The sequence below is a fragment of the Vanacampus margaritifer genome, chromosome 10, assembly GCF_051991255.1.
Source record: "Vanacampus margaritifer isolate UIUO_Vmar chromosome 10, RoL_Vmar_1.0, whole genome shotgun sequence".
In the NCBI taxonomy this organism is placed as follows: Eukaryota; Metazoa; Chordata; class Actinopteri; order Syngnathiformes; family Syngnathidae; genus Vanacampus; species Vanacampus margaritifer.
In genome coordinates, this window is record NC_135441.1 from 3,181,804 (window position 1) to 3,204,216 (window position 22,413).

Here is a 22,413-nt window from a genome sequence, read left to right on the forward strand (position 1 = left end):
GGGTGGGCGAGGGGGAGAGAGTCCTTGGCGTACCTAATTAATTGGCCAAGATGGCCGCCGCCCTGGGCGAGCAGAGTGGCGAGAATCCTGGGCATACCTAATCAATTGGCCAAAATGGCCGCCGCCCTGGGCGAGCGGAGTGGCGAGAATCCTTGGCTTACCTAATCAATTGGCCAAGATGGCCGCCGCCCCGGGTGGGCGGAGGGGAGAGAATTCTTGGTGTACCTAATTAATTGGCCAAAATGGCCGCAGCCCTGGGCGAACAGAGTGGCGATAATCCTTGGCGTACCTAATCAATTGGCCAATATGGCCGCCGCCCCGGGCGGGCGGAGGGAAGAGAATCCTGGATGTACATAATCAATTGGCCAAGATGGCCGCCGACCCGGGTGGGCGAGGGGGAGAGAGTCCTTGGCGTACCTAATTAATTGGCCAAGATGGCCGCCGCCCTGGGCGAGCGGAGTGGCGAGAATTCTTGGCGTACCTAATCAATTGGCCAAGATGGCCGCCGCCCCGGTTGGGCGGAGGGGAGAGAATCCTTGGTGTACCTAATTAATTGGCCAAAATGGCCACCGCCCTGGGCGAGCGGAGTGGCGAGAATCCTGGGCATACCTAATCAATCGGCCAAGATGGCCGCCGACCCGGGAGGGCGAGGGGGAGAGAGTCCTTGAAGTACCTAAATAATTGGCCGAGATGGCCGCTGCCCTGGGCGAGCGGAGTGGCGAGAATCCTGGGCGTACCTAATCAATTGGCCAAGATGGCCGCCGCCCTGGGTGGGCGGAGGGGAGTGAATCCTTGGTGTACCTAATTAATTGACCAAGATGTTTTTTCATTGCATGTTAAAATGGCTTACCTGGGCGTGGTTCTATTTGAGTTGTCTCCTTATTTTCATGCAGGGCCCTATAATGCCTCAACATAGATGAAGTGTTCTCTTGGTACCCAAGTTCTTTAGAACAAAGTTAACACTTCACCTTTTGAAATATCAGCAAGTAGAAGAAAGACATTAAAACGAGGGATACACTGTGTTGTCACAATAATTCGCAATATATATTCAGTTTATTCACACTGGTTATTATAATTTGTACCTTTTTAGGAGAGATCTGCTCAAAATGATCCCAGACAGGGGATGTTCTCTTCTTTTTCGTTGTGGACTGGTCCATTGCAAAACAAATCCAATCGAGGTTTGAAGATGCGAGTTGGGTGTGTCAGTGTCACCTGTGAGCTCATTGTCGTCTCGGTGCGCCATTTTATTTCGAATCACCCGCGAAACTATGTGTTCGCGATGACGTAGGAAACCCGGCTCGCGAGGCTTCGGACGTAGCAACGCGCGTTCCGAGGCTTCGGGCGTGGCCACAAGCGTAATCAACACATGCCTCGATGCGCGCTTTGCAGATTCGTTTCCGGTTTACTCGGCACACGCATCGGCGCCTCGGCACAGTAGGGCACTACTGATTAGCTATTGTTTATCTTTGATAAAACACAATGTGGTGGGATTGTATGTTAAAAGTGGGAGTGGCATTTGGTATTGAGCCTATTCATTGGTTTTCAATCTTAAAATGTGGCTATGAAATGTTAATCACAGGATCAATTTAATTCAAATGTAGTGTGATTTTTTTTTTTCAATTTTATATTTACATATTTTATTCACTGTTTGAGTGTTAGTATAGATCACGGTTTGTGTAAATGTGTCTGTAATTAAATCTAGCAATAAAAATGTGATTAAGGTTTAAAGTAGTGTGTGTGTGTGATTTAATCTGTATTTTTGTGTGTTTCGATTTAAGGTTTTTCAGCTAATAGCGACTGGTTGGCTTGAAACAAATAAAAGAAAGAAGGAAGGGGAAAAAAAGGGAAAGCTGCCTGGTCATTCAAGTGAATTCCAACTTCTAACTCTGAGTAGATAGTTTATCCCTCTCGAGTAGGCATATTGCATGAGGAAACAAACAACTTAACAATGAAAAAAGCCCTTGTGTCCCAGCCCTGAAGAGCAGGTGCAAGAGGAACCAGGCATAATTCATCATCCTTCAAGCATCATTCATAATGCCTTCGACCAACTCTAGGACTTACATTGGCTGACCAGGAAGTTAAGTCACTTGAGCAACTGAAGGTGGAGAGAACTGTTGCAAAAAGACAGTTTTCTCGCTTGGCCAACAATGTTATGAGGAACTATCAAGGCATGACCGAAGAGGAGCTCAAAGATAGTTTCAGCAAACTCAAAATTAGGCCTAGAAAGATATGGATGCAAACGATGATATGGAAGCTGGACTTATTGCAGAGCTGGAGGCAGAGCTGAATACAAGCGAGGAAGTTGAGTTGCCTTAGCGGTAGTGATGGAGAAAAATAAGCTTTCTGAAGCAGTGAATCAATAAAAAGCGATGTGTCGAAATGGTTCAGTGTTATGAAGCATTTGCCACGAATCAGTGTGGTGGGTCATGACACTGCTTCACCACTGCTTTCTGTACCACTGAAGCAAATGTGTTGAAATGGTTCAGTGCTTCGAGGCATTTGACACAATTCAGTGTGGTGACTTCTGCTGGACAAATTATATTGCATTTACCTTCAACCAAAGGGCAAAGTGTCACTGAAAAGACATGACCTGTGGGTGGTGCGGTGGTAGCTTGCCTCAGGTGCAGGCAGTAGCGAGTTCGCCTCCCGGCCAGGATAAAACTTTTTTTTTTTGCAGATGTATTAAAAAAATAAAATGAAAAATAACTCAGCTGTTTTGCACATGGGTGGAGTAATGATGTAGATTTTCTCAGTAATTTTATGCTGAAGCATTCTAACTAATGGTATTACTTTGGATGCAGACACCTTCTCCACTAAAAGCTCTATAGTGGCCAGAGACAGGAGTCCCATAACTTCAAGACATTCTGCCACTGTCTTGTACTCAGCACAATTCAGTGGTACCACATCTGTGGTTAATGACGCCAGGGCTGTTCCCACTGGCTCATGCTGCTCAAGTAAGCGTTGCAACATTTGAAAAGTAGAATTCCACCTTGTGTCAACCTCTTGAATACGTTTATGCCATGGTTTATCTAGTTGTAACTGGACTTCAGTTGGTCTCTCTTTGGTCCTTTTCTGGCTCTCAAACGGATCTGACAGTTCTGGTATTGCCTCAAGTGCCGCCTTTGGCACTAAATTTAAACTATGGTCAAAACAAGGAATGTTGCGTAGTTTGAGTAATTTAGCACAAGCCACCATATTTGCAGCATTGTCAGTGACAAGACAGTGGATTTTGTTAGTTAGGCCCCATTCATCAATTAGGCGTTCTTTGGCAGTCTTTAGGTTTTCCGCTGTGTGTAATTGTAGAAATGTTGTGACCCCTAACAGGACAGATCACAGTTGGCATTTTTCATCTATGGAACGACATGTAACCCCAAGGAGGGCATCCATGTTGACAGATGTCTGCAGTCAAGGTGACTGCCACAGTTTGCTCCAGCTCTGCTCTGGCTTTTTCTTTGGCCTCTTATATTTTTGGTCCACCATACCTCGCAGTGCCTGTCTTGTGGGGAGGGCATATGTTGGGTCAAATTTGTGAACAAATGCTCTAAATCCTTTATCCTCAACCACAGAAAATGGCTGGCAGTCCTGCACAATGATGATGATGTCCACCAAGGCCTCATCCAGCTCAGCCTGTGAGCAATGTGACCAATGTAAATAGGTTTTTACATATAATGTTTTGAATGTATATTTTAAGCTTTGTCTTATCATTTGACTACCTATACAGGACAGTTGCCATAGGCTTACCTTGTCTAGGTACTCCAGAAGCATCTGAATTAGGTGCCGTTTCAGGGTGTTTTAAGCGCAAGTGCCTTAACATTAAGGATGTCTAATTAGTAAATGCCAACTCTTGGGCACAGATCTGACACTTGACCCTTTTTGGGGCAATAAGATCAAAGTGCTCCCACACTTTTAGTTGGCCTTCCCTCCATTCTCTCCCTATTTCGCCTCACCCTCTACAACCACACAATCACTCAAACACTTAATACTCTCACACAAACACACTGACAGACAAAACACAAACAAACACACTGACAAACAAAACACAAACAAACACACTGACAGACAAAGCACAAACAACACGCTGACAGACAAAGCACAAACACACACGCTGACAGACAAAACACAACACACACGCTGACTTGTGTGTGTATTATATGAATCAGTGTTGTGTCAATGAATGCTTACACTTTGTGCAATTGCAAATGAATCTAATGTGTAATTTGATCTAATTTCACCTCACTCTCCCTCGTTCTCAATAATGACTTAATACACGCAAAAGCTCTCCTCAAAACCAACAACCTATTTACCTTTTACATTGTGATTTGACTGACTCAACCCCTCCCTACATGAGCAACACGTCGACGGCCACGGCCAACACGCGTGTGACGTCACAACGCTTTGCTTCCGTTGCCAGGTGATTTTCCACTGAATAAGCGAGACATTGGGATACTTATTGCTGCGAGCGCTCGACACTTGTCTGCTTTGAGCGTGACGTCACTAGCTGTTCCACCGGATCCAGTAAGACATCGGGACGACTGATTGTGATACTTCTGCCGCGAGGGCGCAACACATGTCTCGAGCGTCTGCTTCGAGCGTACATCATTACTGAGCGGCACAAAGCTGACATTGCCAAGACTACACGTGTGAGACAAGGCTTAAGGAGGTCACCAACCTGAACCAGGAGTCTCTTGGCTAACTTTGGGAAGAGTGAATTATGCACAGCAATACAAGCATTAACGGCTTCATGTAAATGTGCTGCTGCTACACGACCAGGAGGCCTAAGACTTTGTACTTGCCCAAATGCAAGAGCTCAAAAAGGCTGTGAAAGAGGTGTACAGTCACTGAAAGAGATGAGTCGCTCAAGCTGAGCAGCAGGACATCCAAGGTCACCTAAGAGAGTTGTATCTCCAAACCATCCAGTTAGTTGCCAGAAAGGCTCACTTTTTTTTTTCAAAGATTAAAGAGGATCTTGAAAGGACAATGCAAATTGTAGATGGAAGCCACTTGACTCCAACTATCAAGCTGAAGCCGACAGACCTTCCCAAGTCTGCTGGTTGGCAAGCGTGATTTCTAGAGATGGAAGAAGGATTGGGAGGCACTGCAAAGACAAGGTGAATTCACTGGGTCAAAGGAGGTCGAAAAGTTTCAATTACTCTTAAAGGAATATAAGAGTTTGTGTGAGTGGGGGTGAAATACAGTTTACAATTTATGGTGACACCGACGTGATGCAAGAGAGGTAAAAAGAAGTCCGGGACTTCGAGAAAAAACACAAGAGTCTGGGACTCGGGGATCTGGGATCCACGTCCACACCAGGTGACGACCTGATAAAGGAGCCACACGTCCGACTGTCTTTCCTCTTGGGCCCACAGTGAAACAAGGTGAGCAGATTCCTTTTCAAATTCTGCACATTGGCAACGCTAAATTATAAGAGGAAGGAGGAGCGGAACGGCGTAAAAGTGTAACAGTGTGGACGTTAGTAGGGTTTAAAATCTGGGATTTACCTACTAGAATAGTTTGGAACTATTCGTGGTTAGATACGGTTTAAAATCTGGGATTTACGTATCGATACGGTTTAAAATCTGGGATTTACGTATCAGTGTGGAAGCGGTGTGAATGTAAAAACTAAAATTGGACTGCAAGAGAAGTGATTAGGACACGCCCGAGTGGATTTAAGGATGGCAGATAAGAGAAAGTGTGATAATGGTCTCGGGTCCGCTGAAGTCTGGTCAGAGATTAATGGTCATTACGCTAAGCTGGAATCACAGTTGATTAGTGGAATAGAAAGTAAGAAAATTAAGAAGGAAAAAGAACGGTGTCAGAAGTTGTTTCTGAAATAAAAGAAGGATGAATTGTTTCGCGGAGAACCTGGAACATGGGACATGGCAGTTACAGAAAAAGGAAAGCAGAATGTTGGCAAATATTCGAGATATGAAGGAGGAACAGAGCCAAGTCGGATGGCGACAGCGTAATAAACTTGAGAAGGAAGTGAAGGAAGTGGAGAAAGATAGACGAGGCATTCACCAATCGCCAACTATTGCTACTGCGCTGGCAGCGATAAAAGAGGAGTTTGTGTTGTGTGTGAGTGTGTTCTGGGTCTAGTTTGGTGAGTTGAAACTGTGAATATGTGAAGCATGTGTGAATTGTGAGTTTAAAGGGGGGATTTGATTTCTTCTTGGTTTTGTGTTTTTTCTCCTCAATGCCTTTATGACAATGGAGAGGAACTGAAGTTAAGTGAAAGGAGGACTGAGTTTGTTGGAAGGCAGGTATTTTGTGTCTCCAAAAATGAGCGAGATAAGATAGGATGTATATGAATGGCGTTTTGTAGGAAGAGGAAAAGAGTAGATTTCAATGGAAAAGAGGTGGAAAAAAATTCCTCTCTCTCCAAAATCCTTTGTCCTCAAAAAAGGGTGAAAAAGAATGGTAAGCAGGAAATCTGCATATTTTGAAAGTAGGGGAGAATTCTGCCTTTGTCTGTGACAATTTTTAAAGCTCTTCCCCCCACGCTTGATTAGGGACTAAAGGTCTGTGAGGATGGGGGCCGTGAGCTGCTGTTTTAAGAAGGTGGTGATTTGTACTGTTGTCTGTTAAAATTAAATTAAACTAAATAAAAAGGATAGGGGTGTGATAAGTTTAGTCCTCTCTCCCATTGTCTCCATTTGGGAGACTTGTAGTCTGTTGTGTGTGTGAATAGCAGGGGTCTTCTAATGCTAGTCTGTTAAAATCAAATTGTTCCTGTTATGCGGAAGGATATAAAGGTCTAGGTGTTAACTACAGGCCACTATCATATTATTTTTAAAATCAGATCTGTGTAATATAGTTGAATAAGTAATAAAACCAAATTTTAATTGAAATAGACTTTTCATTTTTGATTTTTATATTTCCCCTGCACCTTTGTCCTTATCTGAGTCCCATTCTAGAAGTCTGAGGAGCCCTGAAATTCGAAAGGACTTCCATCCAAGTGGCCAGGGTGACTGACAGCTGTCACATGTTTCTTAAATTTGAGGTAACACGTAATGAAGATGTCTATGGTAGACATATGTGTAAATATAGTACTACTACTTGCTATAGTGTAGTGATCAAATTCAAATAAAACCACAAAATGAATAAATTAGGGGTTTGAAAAACAAAATATTTTGGGGGAATTTTTTATTTTATTTTTTCTTGGAAATTGAATGACAAAAAGCAGTGTTCTCTTGCTATGATCTCATCTCCCTCTGTCTGTTCCGAGTGTATAAATGTTTCAGGCAGGTTCAATCTTTGACTGAAAGGTGTTTCACTTGGGTGACTCAACCAAAAAGTGCTGGAAATGGAATGAACAGCATTCTCCTGCTATGCTTGATGTTCAGAGTGGAAGGCGAACTGAACAATGGTCACTTTCGAGGGGGGGGGGGGGGGGATTGAAGTGACCACACGGACTGCGAAAAGGATGGTACACTGTAAATCCGCTCGTCCTGTGACTGTTCAATGACTCTTATGCATTGTTTGAGCATAATGTCCAGCAACTTTTTGAGCAGACAGGATTATCATCGATTCTGCCATGATGAACTTTTCCTGAGAACTCCAGTACACAAAGCCCAGTGCCCGCTTTGAACTTTGCCCTGCATAAACTGCTATCGACAAGGACAGGAAGGAATATGAACTCCAGTTGTGGACTCAAAGTTCTGGAATCATCTGAGTTTGGTGCCTGAGGTCGTATGTTGTATTCTGTTTGTAGACATTTGCACTCTGTACTATGTCAGAAAGGAGATGTGATCTATAGCAACGCAGTTTCGGAAATTGAGAACAGCTTATGTGAATTAGGGTAGTATAAAATTTATTCTAATCTTTAAATACTATATTTTCCGTTGTTTGATGCTTGTTGAATTTGGCCTTCTATTTTTTTCCCATTTCTCTTTTATAACTTTGGCTTCTCAGAGTGGACTCAGATATGGAACACTTACGGCGAATTTGCTGGTTAAATTTTTAATTTTTGATTTAGGTCGCAGCACTGATTTTTAATTGGGTCATGATCTGCTGTGTTTTTACAAAGCCCCCACTACTCTGTAGAAGAGGTGAGGTTAGTTAGCATTTTAAGAATACTTTTTGGTTGGTTTAAAGTAGGGATTTTGTTTTGTTTTTCTGATTATAACTCGTTTCATTTACTAGTTGAGATGGCAGATATTTGGAAGATTTGTGACCTGCAATAGATTAATGGGGTTGTTTAAAAAAAAAAAAAAAAGATTTTCTTCTCTTCCTGACCCTAAAAGTCCTCCGCTGCAGTATCTTAATTTACATCTGCTTGAGTTGTTTTTCTCACTTTAAGTTACCTGAACAGGATTCAAATTTACATTACAAACTCTTGCGTCAAAGGCTTTTGTTTTGATGGCTCATGGCTAGCTCAGCTGGAGATCTTTTTATAGTTCTGGTGTTGGCCAAATTGTCACAATTTGGTTGTTTTTTCTAATCTACAGGACACAAGGTGTCTGTTTTTTTTCCTCTTTGAAGCAGCAATTTGGAAGCGGCTGCAGTTTTCACATTCAGGTCTGAAATGATCAAAATTGATCTTTATCAGATGGGGGAATGATTGGTCTGTCTGTGTATGGTTGAAAAGGAAGTCTGATGTGAGAATGACTGGTCTGTCTGTGTATCAAAAGGAAGTCTGATGTGAGAATGAAGTTTGATGTGAGGAATTTACAGGCAGCGAATGGAGAGGATGGGAGTTGGAAAGTAAGTTCTACAAAGATGACAAAAGACGACCCTTATAGCAGAAATACGGTAAGTATGTTCCATCTCAGAAACAATTGAAAAGTATAATTTCTAGAGCCCATGGAATATGCCATTTAGGTGTGGAAGGAACATTGACACACCTAGGTGACATTTTTTCATGAGACAAGTTGTTAAAAATGAACTGCGGTGTTTATTTAAGGTATAAGTATAAATCTCTTCTCAGACTGTTCATGGCCCGGCCGGACATGAATAGTTCTGAGTTAAGATGATGTTGTTTTTAAATGATTTACACTGCTATAATAAGAAACCAGCGTTAAAAATACAGAAATTTGATGTACGACAAAGAGCAACATTATGCTCAGGCATTGGAGCTGTGGATTGAGACCACCGGTGAACACCCAGGCAGCTACCCTGAAGCTGAGATGATGTTCAGGACGGCGATGCTGAACGGCCTCCCAAATGAGGTGCAAGCGATTATGAGAATTGAAACTAAAGGACAAAAGTGGTACCATTACTCACAGTTGCGCCCGGCCCCAGACTTTGTGCCTGCCAATGGTGAGCTTAAAGATTGACTGCCCGGACGGGCAGGTCAAGAGAGGGAATGTGACGATGGCGAGAATTGGATCAAAATCGGACTCGGAAGTGTCTGAACAAAAACGACGACGATGCAAATGTTTAACTTTATTGACTATTTTGTTTGCAGGCTTGTGCTTTGTGTGGACTATGTTAGCGTTTGAACATATGGTGCGGGATGATAGAAGTGATGGAACGAAAGGAGAACGAGTGATGGTGTATCATTCCTGTAATGGAACGGTATGGTATGAAGCAGAGCAAGATGGTGGTAAGACGCTGACACAGACACAACAACTACTGTTAAATCTGAAGTGTAAACAACCGACACAGGTGAACACTTGGGTGACAATTTTCAACTGGACTCAACAATGGCTTGATTTGTTAGATAAATAGGACAATTATCAACCACAGTACCAGGACTGGTCCTTGGTACGCCCACAGGAACCTAGAAGGAGAAGAGAGGTAAAGTCAAAAAATAAGTGGGAGAAAAAGGGCTACCAGCATTGGATGATAGGCTGGGCATATAATAATTTGGTGAGAATAACAGTGGCCCCTAATACGAAGACCCAAGTAAATATACCAATAAAGGCACTGAGAGGGTTTTGGGAAGCGTGGTATACACCAGTGGAGGCAGTCATGTCACTAGTAACTGGAGACATGTTCCCGGGTTATTGGTGGTATATAACAGGACATATGACAATGTGGGGATGGGATTCCCTGGTTACCACACAGGCGGGTGATTATTGGACACCGTCAAAGAATAATATTGCTAAGTATTTTCATAAGAAGATTCTCCTAAGAAAAGAAGGGGAGATATTGAAATTGACAATTGCAATGGGTAACTAGAAAAATTCACGCGGAAATTTTGAATGGGACTGCTGACTCTTGCAAGGTGGAAACACGCATGTACTGTATGTAGTACTTGTAGACATAGTAGTAGTAGTAGTATAGTAGTAGCACTTAGATACCTAATCAATTGGCCAAAATGGCCGCCACCCTGGGCGAGCAGAGTGGCGAGAATCCTGGGCGTACCTAATCAATTGGCCAAAATGGCCGCCGCCCTGAGCGAGCAAAGTGGCGAGAATCCTTGGCGTACCTTATCAATTGGCCAAGATGGCCGCCGCCCCGGGTGGGCGGAGGGGAGAGAATCCTTGGCGACGCTAATTAATTGGCCAAAATGGCCGCCGCCCTGGGCGAGCGAAGTGGCGAGAATCCTGGGCGTAGCTAATGAATTGGCCAAGATGGCCGTCGCCCTGGGCGAGCGGAGTGGCGAGAATCCTGGGAATACCTAATCAATTGGCCAAGATGGCCGCCGACCCGGGTGGTCGAGGGGGAGAGAGTCCTTGGCGTACCTAAAAAAAAAGCTGCTTGATCTGATTTGACTTTCGTTTTCCCATTCATTCCCAATGGGGACTTAATTTGGGAATAGCGTCGCCATGGTAACTCGGAATTCTTAGAAAAATAATAGCGCAGCGAGTCAGATGGAGCCGCATCGTTTGATACCTCATTTGTCCCGGTGCGATCTACGGTACGGGCTGAATTTTTGCGGAAAAATCGTGGAAGATGAAATAATAATAGTAATACTAGAAAAATTCCCGCGGAAATTTTGAATGGGACTGCTGACTCTTTGGTAATGAGCTGAACAGTTTAAAATTTAAACCACTGGAATCGCTCAAGAAATGTGGAAGTTAACCATAATCAACATCAACTAAAAGTATCTCACTGTCCCTGAAAATGTATTTTAAAAAATGTAAATGAGCTGAACATTTTAAAATTTAAATGACTGGAATCGGTCAAGAAATGTGGAAGTTAACCATAATCTAAAAATATGTCACTGTCACTTTAAGAGCACATACATTTTTGACTTGGAGACGTCACGCGCCCCACATTCCATTGAGATCGCATGAGAGAAGCACCCCTTGTACAAAAGCCTCTCACAACTTAACGGTTGAAGATACAGATTCAAGAAATGGCTCGTTAGAACGGCAAGGGTTTGGGGAACACGAGCATGTTCTCATTTTCTTAATCGGATAAAAAATGACCAAATGAGAGCCGGTTGAAAACTTATGATTTATCAGAAATGGAGAGAGGAAGGCGCCTGAAATTAACATGTACAAGACAGGCGAATTAGTCCGACTTCTCTTGCTTAAGGTGAAAATAAAGGTACTAAATGACACCTTAGCCAAATAAAAGTTAGTTTGTCTGAAAGAAGACACTCGTGACTACAAAATGTGAGAATTTGACGTCTAGTGACAAAAGATCGTTGCCATGGTGACGAGTTGAAGTGACGTCACGCACCCACATTGCATTGAGATTGAATGAGAGAAGCACCCCTTCAACAAAAGCCTCTCGCGACTTAACGGTTGAAGATACAGATTCAAGAAAGGGCTCGTTAGAACGGCAAGGGTTTGGGGAACACGAGCATGTTCTCATTTTCTTAATCGGATAAAAAATGACCAAATGAGAGCAGGTTGAAAACTTATGATTTATCAGAAATGGAGAGAGGAAGGCGCCTGAAATTAACATGTACAAGACAGGCGAATTAGTCCGACTTCTCTTGCTTAAGGTGAAAATAAAGGTACTAAATGACACCTTAGCCAAATAAAAGTTAGTTTGTCTGAAAGAAGACACTCGTGACTACAAAATGTGAGAATTTGACGTCTAGTGACAAAAGATCGTTGCCATGGTGACGAGTTGAAGTGACGTCACGCACCCACATTGCATTGAGATTGAATGAGAGAAGCACCCCTTCAACAAAAGCCTCTCGCGACTTAACGGTTGAAGATACGGATTCAAGAAAGGGCTCGTTAGAACGGCAAGGGTTTGGGGAACACGAGCATGTTCTCATTTTCTTAATCGGATAAAAAATGACCAAATGAGAGCAGGTTGAAAACTTATGATTTATCAGAAATGGAGAGAGGAAGGCGCCTGAAATTAACATGGCAGAGATAGGCGAGATGGTCCGACTTGTCCGAGCTTAAAGGGAAAATAAAGGTACTAAATGACACCTTAACCAAATAAAAGTTAGTTTGTCTGAAAGAAGACACTCGTGACTACAAAATGTGAGAATTTGACGTCTAGTGACAAAAGATTGTGGCAGTGGTGACGAGTTGAAGTGAAATTTTTTCTAATACATTATTTGGTTCCCGGCACTGGATGGCTAATTAGCCAACAGAGTGTGTGAGAAAGCTAATTCAGCCACTGTCTTTGAACCCGAACGGGGGGGGGGGGCTTTCATTCCTTAAAAAAGATTTCGACACTGAGCTAAAGATGGGAAAAATTCCTACAAAATGAGCTAAAATTCGTATCGGTCGGATAACGTATGCGCGCGCAGCGTGTCTTGGAAAAAGGTGCTTGAAGTGTGATTTTTTCCCATTCATTCCCAATGGGGAGTTAATTTGGGAGTTTTTTGGGAATAGCGTCGCCAAGGTAACTGGGAATTCTTAGAAAAATAATAGCGCAGCGAGTCAGATCGAGCCGCATCGTTTGATACCTCATTTGTGCCGGTGCGATGTACGGTACGGGCCGCATTTTAGCGGAAAAATCGTGGAATAATATATAATAACTAGAAAAATTCCCGCGGAAATTTTGAATGGGACTGCTGACTCTTGCAAGGTGGAAACATGCATGTACTGTATGTAGTACTTGTAGACATAGTAGTAGTAGTAGTATAGTAGTAGCACTTAGATACCTAATCAATTGGCCAAAATGGCCGCCGCCCTGGGCGAGCAGAGTGGCGAGCAGAGTGGCGAGAATCCTGGGCGTACCTAATCAATTGGCCAAAATAGCCGCCGCCCTGAGCGAGCAAAGTGGCGAGAATCCTTGGCGTACCTAATCAATTGGCCAAGATGGCCGCCGCCCCGGGTGGGCGGAGGGTAGAGAATCCTTGGCGACGCTAATTAATTGGCCAAAATGGCCGCCGCCCTGGGCGAGCGGAGTGGCGAGAATCCTGGGCGTACCTAATCAATTGGCCAAAATGGCCGCCGCCCTGAGCAAGCGAAGTGGCGAGAATCCTTGGCGTAGCTAATGAATTGGCCAAGATGGCCGTCGCCCTGGGCGAGCGGAGTGGCGAGAATCCTGGGAATACCTAATCAATTGGCCAAGATGGCCGCCGACCCGGGTGGTCGAGGGGGAGAGAGTCCTTGGCGTACCTAAAAAAAAAAAAAGCTGCTTGATCTGATTTGATCACTTTCGTTTTCCCATTCATTCCCAATGGGGACTTAATTTGGGAATAGCGTCGCCATGGTAACTCTGAATTCTTAGAAAAATAATAGCGCAGCGAGTCAGATGGAGCCGCATCGTTTGATACCTCATTTGTCCCGGTGCGATCTACGGTACGGGCTGAATTTTTGCGGAAAAATCGTGGAAGATGAAATAATAATAGTAATACTAACTAGAAAAATTCCCGCGGAAATTTTGAATGGGACTGCTGACTCTTTGGTAATGAGCTGAACAGTTTAAAATTTAAACCACTGGAATCGCTCAAGAAATGTGGAAGTTAACCATAATCAACATCAACTAAAAGTATCTCACTGTCCCTGAAAAAGTATTTTAAAAAATGTAAATGAGCTGAACATTTTAAAATTTAAATGACTGGAATCGGTCAAGAAATGTGGAAGTTAACCATAATCTAAAAATATGTCACTGTCACTTTAAGAGCACATACATTTTTGACTTGGAGACGTCACGCGCCCCACATTCCATTGAGATCGCATGAGAGAAGCACCCCTTGTACAAAAGCCTCTCACGACTTAACGGTTGAAGATACAGATTCAAGAAATGGCTCGTTAGAACGGCAAGGGTTTGGGGAACACGAGCATGTTCTCATTTTCTTAATCGGATAAAAAATGACCAAATGAGAGCAGGTTGAAAACTTATGATTTATCAGAAATGGAGAGAGGAAGGCGCCTGAAATTAACATGTACAAGACAGGCGAATTAGTCCGACTTCTCTTGCTTAAGGTGAAAATAAAGGTACTAAATGACACCTTAGTCAAATAAAAGTTAGTTTGTCTGAAAGAAGACACTCGTGACTACAAAATGTGAGAATTTGACGTCTAGTGACAAAAGATCGTTGCCATGGTGACGAGTTGAAGTGACGTCACGCACCCACATTGCATTGAGATAGAATGAGAGAAGCACCCCTTCAACAAAAGCCTCTCGCGACTTAACGGTTGAAGATACAGATTCAAGAAAGGGCTCGTTAGAACGGCAAGGGTTTGGGGAACACGAGCATGTTCTCATTTTTTTAATCGGATGAAAAATGACCAAATGAGAGCAGGTTGAAAACTTATGATTTATTCGAAATGAAGAGGAAGAAGTCGCCCAAATTAACATGGGAGAGATAGGCGAGAGAGTCCAACTTCTACTCGCTTAAAGGGAAAATAAAGGTACTAAATGACACCTTAACCAAATAAAAGTTAGTTTGTCTGAAAGAAGACACTCGTGACTACAAAATGTGAGAATTTGACGTCTAGTGACAAAAGATTGTGGCAGTGGTGACGAGTTGAAGTGAAATTTTTTCTAATACATTATTTGGTTCCCGGCACTGGATGGCTAATTAGCCAACAGAGTGTGTGAGAAAGCTAATTCAGCCACTGTCTTTGAACCCGAACAGGGGGGGGGGCTTTCATTCCTTAAAAAAGATTTCGACACTGAGCTAAAGATGGGACAAATTCCTACAAAATGAGCTAAAATTCGTATCGGTCGGATAACGTATGCGCGCGCAGCGTGTCTTGGAAAAAGGTGCTTGAAGTGTGATTTTTTCCCATTCATTCCCAATGGGGAGTTAATTTGGGAGTTTTTTGGGAATAGCGTCGCCAAGGTAACTGGGAATTCTTAGAAAAATAATAGCGCAGCGAGTCAGATCGAGCCGCATCGTTTGATACCTCATTTGTGCCGGTGCGATGTACGGTACGGGCCGCATTTTAGCGGAAAAATCGTGGAATAATATATAATAATAACAACTAGAAAAATTCCCGCGGAAATTTTGAATGGGACTGCTGACTCTTTGGTAATGAGCTGAACAGTTTAAAATTTAAACCACTGGAATCGCTCAAGAAATGTGGAAGTTAACCATAATCAACATCAACTAAAAGTATCTCACTGTCCCTGAAAAAGTATTTTAAAAAATGTAAATGAGCTGAACATTTTAAAATTTAAATGACTGGAATCGGTCAAGAAATGTGGAAGTTAACCATAATCTAAAAATATGTCACTGTCACTTTAAGAGCACATACATTTTTGACTTGGAGACGTCACGCGCCCCACATTCCATTGAGATCGCATGAGAGAAGCACCCCTTGTACAAAAGCCTCTCACGACTTAACGGTTGAAGATACAGATTCAAGAAATGGCTCGTTAGAACGGCAAGGGTTTGGGGAACACGAGCATGTTCTCATTTTCTTAATCGGATAAAAAATGACCAAATGAGAGCAGGTTGAAAACTTATGATTTATCAGAAATGGAGAGAGGAAGGCGCCTGAAATTAACATGTACAAGACAGGCGAATTAGTCCGACTTCTCTTGCTTAAGGTGAAAATAAAGGTACTAAATGACACCTTAGTCAAATAAAAGTTAGTTTGTCTGAAAGAAGACACTCGTGACTACAAAATGTGAGAATTTGACGTCTAGTGACAAAAGATCGTTGCCATGGTGACGAGTTGAAGTGACGTCACGCACCCACATTGCATTGAGATAGAATGAGAGAAGCACCCCTTCAACAAAAGCCTCTCGCGACTTAACGGTTGAAGATACAGATTCAAGAAAGGGCTCGTTAGAACGGCAAGGGTTTGGGGAACACGAGCATGTTCTCATTTTTTTAATCGGATGAAAAATGACCAAATGAGAGCAGGTTGAAAACTTATGATTTATTCGAAATGAAGAGGAAGAAGTCGCCCAAATTAACATGGGAGAGATAGGCGAGAGAGTCCAACTTCTACTCGCTTAAAGGGAAAATAAAGGTACTAAATGACACCTTAACCAAATAAAAGTTAGTTTGTCTGAAAGAAGACACTCGTGACTACAAAATGTGAGAATTTGACGTCTAGTGACAAAAGATTGTGGCAGTGGTGACGAGTTGAAGTGAAATTTTTTCTAATACATTATTTGGTTCCCGGCACTGGATGGCTAATTAGCCAACAGAGTGTGTGAGAAAGCTAATTCAGCCACTGTCTTTGAACCCGAACAGGGGGGGGGGCTTTCATTCCTTAAAAAAGATTTCGACACTGAGCTAAAGATGGGACAAATTCCTACAAAATGAGCTAAAATTCGTATCGGTCGGATAACGTATGCGCGCGCAGCGTGTCTTGGAAAAAGGTGCTTGAAGTGTGATTTTTTCCCATTCATTCCCAATGGGGAGTTAATTTGGGAGTTTTTTGGGAATAGCGTCGCCAAGGTAACTGGGAATTCTTAGAAAAATAATAGCGCAGCGAGTCAGATCGAGCCGCATCGTTTGATACCTCATTTGTGCCGGTGCGATGTACGGTACGGGCCGCATTTTAGCGGAAAAATCGTGGAATAATATATAATAATAACAACAAGAAAAATAAACCACTGTCCTAGGTAGAATAACAATATGTGCCTGCTTGCTTCGCAAAGCAGTCCCATAACAAGAAAAATAAACCACTGTCCTAGGTAGAATAACAATATGTGCCTGCTTGCTTCGCAAAGCAGTCCCATAACTAGAAAAATTCCCGCGGAAATTTTGAATGGGACTGCTGACTCTTTGGTAATGAGCTGAACAGTTTAAAATTTAAACCACTGGAATCGCTCAAGAAATGTGGAAGTTAACCATAATCAACATCAACTAAAAGTATCTCACTGTCCCTGAAAATGTATTTTAAAAAATGTAAATGAGCTGAACATTTTAAAATTTAAATGACTGGAATCGGTCAAGAAATGTGGAAGTTAACCATAATCTAAAAATATGTCACTGTCACTTTAAGAGCACATACATTTTTGACTTGGAGACGTCACGCGCCCCACATTCCATTGAGATCGCATGAGAGAAGCACCCCTTGTACAAAAGCCTCTCACGACTTAACGGTTGAAGATACAGATTCAAGAAATGGCTCGTTAGAACGGCAAGGTGGAATAATATATAATAATAATATTAACAACAAAAATAAACCACTGTCCTAGTTAGAATAACAATATGTGCCTGCTTGCTTCGCAAAGCAGTCCCATAATAATAACGACAAGAAAAATAAACCACTGTCCTAGGTAGAATAACAATATGTGCCTGCTTGCTTCGCAAAGCAGTCCCATAATAATAACGACAAGAAAAATAAACCACTGTCCTAGGTAGAATAACAATATGTGCCTGCTTGCTTCGCAAAGCAGTCCCATAATAAGTCAATTGCGCCACCACACCAATAAGTGTTAGTGCTAAACACATCATGTTGGGGGTTTAAGTTGTGGGCATATTCGTCTGGAAAAGATCCATATTTTCCAATTATCATTTGTGAGAATGGGACTATGATAAAAGGGGAAGCACCGGTAGTAAATAATTATACCCGTCGAACGGGTACCACGGCCAAAACAATGACGACAGTGGATGACTGGTTTATGAGTCACACAGGTATTTCTATGGTCACTAATAATTGGCTCCTGATGGCTGAACAGGTCGCTAAGAATACTAACGAGGATTGTTTGGTATGTTTAGGTGCAAGACCAGTTTTGAAAATCATGGCAGCAACTGTTGTATCCAAAACCTGTCTCTTTGGTTTCCTGTATAACAAAACTCTCCAAGGAAAGTGCAGCCAATTGGATTCGGCCTTTCCACTGACAAATATGGAAAAGCAAAAGCCCATTTTTGACATCCATGTTGCACAACAAAATTTTACCTGCCTAAAGTTACATGGGAGTGGCCCTAGGATTGGAAACATCCAGGAGTCATGGTGTAATGAAAATGTGTCTTTGCCAGAAGGAATACCTCTCACTCGGGCTGATGTTTGGCTGTGGTGTGGAGAGAGAGTGTTGTACGATAGGCTTCCCCCAATGCCTCAGGTAAGTGCGCCCTAGTAACGCTGATCATGCCAATTAGTGTGACAGCATTAGACATGGCTAGGATAAATTGGGAAGGAGTTAGACAGTGGGGAAGAATCCCCTTCCTTGGGAGGAAGAAAAGGGACATGCAAGAATGGTTGAATGCAGGAGACCCCACATACATAGATGCAATTGGAGTTCCGAGAGGGGTCCCTGATGAATACAAATTGGATCAAGTGGCGGCAGGATGGGAGAGTATTTTTCTGTTTATTACAGTAAACAAAAATGTGGACCGGATTAATTATGTCCACTATAATGTCCAACGATTGGCGAACTTTACCACCTCGGCACTCCAGGCAGTGCACGAGCAATTAGCAGCCACGTCTCTTATGGCATTCCAAAATAGAATGAGTTTAGATATGGTGTTAGCTGAAAGAGGAGGAGTGTGTGGTATTTTTGGGGAGCAGTGTTGTACTGTGATCCCCAACAATACATCTCCTGATGGTCGCCTTACTAAGGCATTGGAGGGTCTGCGCACGCTAAGTAATAAAATGAAAGAGCATTCAGGCGTGGACACCAGTTGGTACTCTGACTGGTTAAAAGTCTTTGGCAAATATAAAAGCTTGATTGCATCAGTATTGATTTCTATCGCGATGTTTGCCGCTATCATGGTGTTATGTGGATGTGGCTGTATTCCATGTATCAGATCATTAACTGTTAGGACATTCGAACGCACGTTGGGGCCACTACCGCCGGGTGGTCAGTATATGATGATCCCTCAGAAGGACCCCCAGGAAGCGGAGACAGCTGTGGCCCTCCGGGAGTCAAGGATGTGAGTATGTGAAGGTGGCCTCAGGGATCTGAGGCCATGAGAGAGAATGAAATTTTATACTGATTTTCTACTAGAATGAAAGTTTATACTGATTTTCTACTAGAATGAAATTTTTTACTAATTTTTAGTTGTTTATTGATTTTTAGCTCATGTTTAACAATAAAAAACAAGGTATTCGAGTGATGACCTCAGTCGTCTGAGGTCATGAGAGGGAATAAAGGAATATAAGAGTTTGTGTGAGTGGGGGTGAAATACAGGATGTGTGTGATGCAAGTGGGGGTTGCAGGAATGGAATGTTTCAGAACAAAGGATGCTAATTGCAAGGGGAGATGCAGAGCCGCGATAAACTCAAAGTATGTTGTAAATCACATTTGTTTTACACCGGGGGGGGGGGGGGAAGTACAAAACAGGAGAAGCCATCCAGTGACGCTGCGGATGAAGATCGGCCAATGAAAAGCAAGCTAAAGTTAAACTGCAGAAAACACGTAGCCAATAGAATAATGTCAGGATGCCTTTGTTTCTGTGTCATTTAAATACTGTGTAGTATAACTATTCACTGGGGCAACTCGGATGAGACTACGTCGGCTGCTTGAGACAGAGACGTATAGAATTGTATTGATCGGGACCCGGGACCCCAGCTGTTTTGTATTAGATTTGAGTGTTAGGAATAAATCCACTCGTGTGTGAAAATGCCGGCTTCCTGATACCTTTCTATTGCAGAACGAGCACGCTATTGTTGGATGGGTAATAGTTTGGTAAGGTCACAAATTGGAGTCAGATTATTAACTTGAGTTTATATTAATATAGAAATAAATTCCAACACTCTACAGTCTCGATGACAAAATAATAAAGAACCTATGGCTTACAGAATGCAGTACAGCGAACCTCAAGAAGGAATGGCTGGTCTATGCTGCAGATGGAAGGAATGCTCGGTTTGACTACCTCCTATCATAATTTCTCAAAGAACAAGAAAGCATTTATAAGCAGATGGAGCAATGGGGAAGCAAGGAAAAGTAGTGGATGCCAAAAAAAGAACAGAGTGAGTCCTGAAGATAAACAATGCAAGAAAAAGCTAGCTTCTTGAGCAAACTTTCGTCAAAATTGGCAAGTCAATGCTGAGAAGCGTTCTTAAACATTACATCAAGATCCTTTATTTACTGCGAACAGTCAGTCAAGCCTTTTTTGGGGAGTGGGATTCGGGAGCTTCCAGTCATCATGATGCTTCTCAACGTAATTGCGAATGCAGGACAGAGTTGGAACACTGATTGATTTGGCCTCCCACATCAACTACACTACCCATAAAGCTGCAAAAGAAACTACATCTCAGGAGCGAAGCAATCACTCTTGTTGTGCATGGAGTTTGAGGATTGAAGGTTGTGTTGACGAGGCGATACCTCCTAAGAATCCGAATTAACACTTCAAGAGGCACGCTCGGGTCACACCAGATGGGCTGTTATGGGCTGGACAAGATTGCAGATGTTCATAGACATGTGACTCGAATTTAAAAAGCCCAAAGAAATAAACCTGCTAAGCCATAGGGAAGGTAAGCTGGCACCTCAGAAGATCAGTGCTATTGGAGATCTCGTACTTTGGGATGGTCCGCTTGGGAAAACTGTGGCAGGGTTGCACTCTGAACTTTTTGAGAAACTTACTGTGCAAGCTTACATGTCCTAAACACACTTTGCAAGATCAATGAGAGCAGCTGCTGTAAAGTATGAGGAGGTCCAATACAAAGCCCAAAGACGGCTTCCTCCAAATGAATAGAAGGAGTCCAGTACATGGGCAACTAATCGTGACTTTATGGACTGGTAGCGGTGGGACAGTATTGGGACTGCATGTGAGCCGAAATGTGGTGGATGTCGCTGTGGCAAGGAGATGACTCTTGCTGAGGAGAGAGAGCTTCAAGTTGTAAAAGAAGGCCTAACTTATATTAAGTTAAACAACCACAGCAAAGAACCACACTGGCATGCAAGATATCCTTGGCTGGACAACCCAGCATCCCTGCCAAACAACATAAGTGCTGTGGAAGCCACATTTCTTCGAACAGAGAAGCGACTGCTTGCGAAGCAAGCAGGCACATATTGTTATTCTACCTAGGACAGTGGTTTATTATTATGGGACTGTTTGCGACGCAATACCCCAAAAACTACCCCAAAAAGTGCCATAGGAATGAATGGGAAATGGAAAGACAAAATCACACACCTAAAGCACCTTTTTCCAAGACACGCTGCGCGCGCATACGTTATCCGACCGATACGAATTTTAGCTCATTTTGTAGGAATTTTTCCCATCTTTAGCTCAGTGTCGAAATCTTTTTTAAGGAATGAAAGCTCTCCCCTCTGTGAGGGTTCAAAGACAGTGAGTGAATTAGGCTTCTACCGCCACTCTGTTGACCAATTAACTTTAGAGTGGCGGGAAAAAAGAAAAGTCTACTTCTATTTGCAAAAGTTTCACTTCAACTCGTCACCATGGCCACAATCTTTTGTCACTAGACGTCAAATTCTCACATTTTGTAGTCACGAGTGTCTTCTTTCAGACAAACTAACTTTTATTTGGCTAAGGTGTCATTTAGTACCTTTATTTTCCCTTTAAGCTCGGACAAGTCGGACCAACTCGCCTATCTCTGCCATGTTAATTTCAGGCGCCTTCCTCTCTCCATTTCTGATAAATCATAAGTTTTCAACCTGCTCTCATTTGGTCATTTTTTATCCGATTAAGAAAATGATAACATGCTCGTGTTCCCCAAACCCTTGCCGTTCTAACGAGCCATTTCTTGAATCTGTATCTTCAACCGTTAAGTCGTGAGAGGCTCTTCTTTGAGGTGTGCGTCTCTCATTCAATCTCAATGCGATGTGGGTGCGTGACGTCACTTCAACTCGTCACCATGGCCACAATCTTTGCTCACTAGACATCAAATTCTCACATTTTGTAGTCACGAGTGTCTTCTTTCAGACAAACTAACTTATTATTTATTTGGCTAAGGTGTCATTTAGTACCTTTATTTTCACCTTAAGCATCTTGAACCGTTAAATCGTGAGAGGCTTGGTGCGTGACGTCTCTCCAATGTGTTAGTCCAATGCGTGTGCGTCAATGTGCATGTTTCTTAAAGGGACAGTAAGATACTTTTACTTTATGGTGATTTTGCCTAACTTCCACATTTCTTGACCGATTTCAATCGTTTGAATTTTAAACTGTTCAGCTCATTTCCATTTTTTAAAATACATTTTCAAAAATAACACATTATTTATTTTTTTTTTTCTATTAAATGTAACGGATTGGCAATTGATTACACCCTGGATTATCGCCACTCCGCCCACC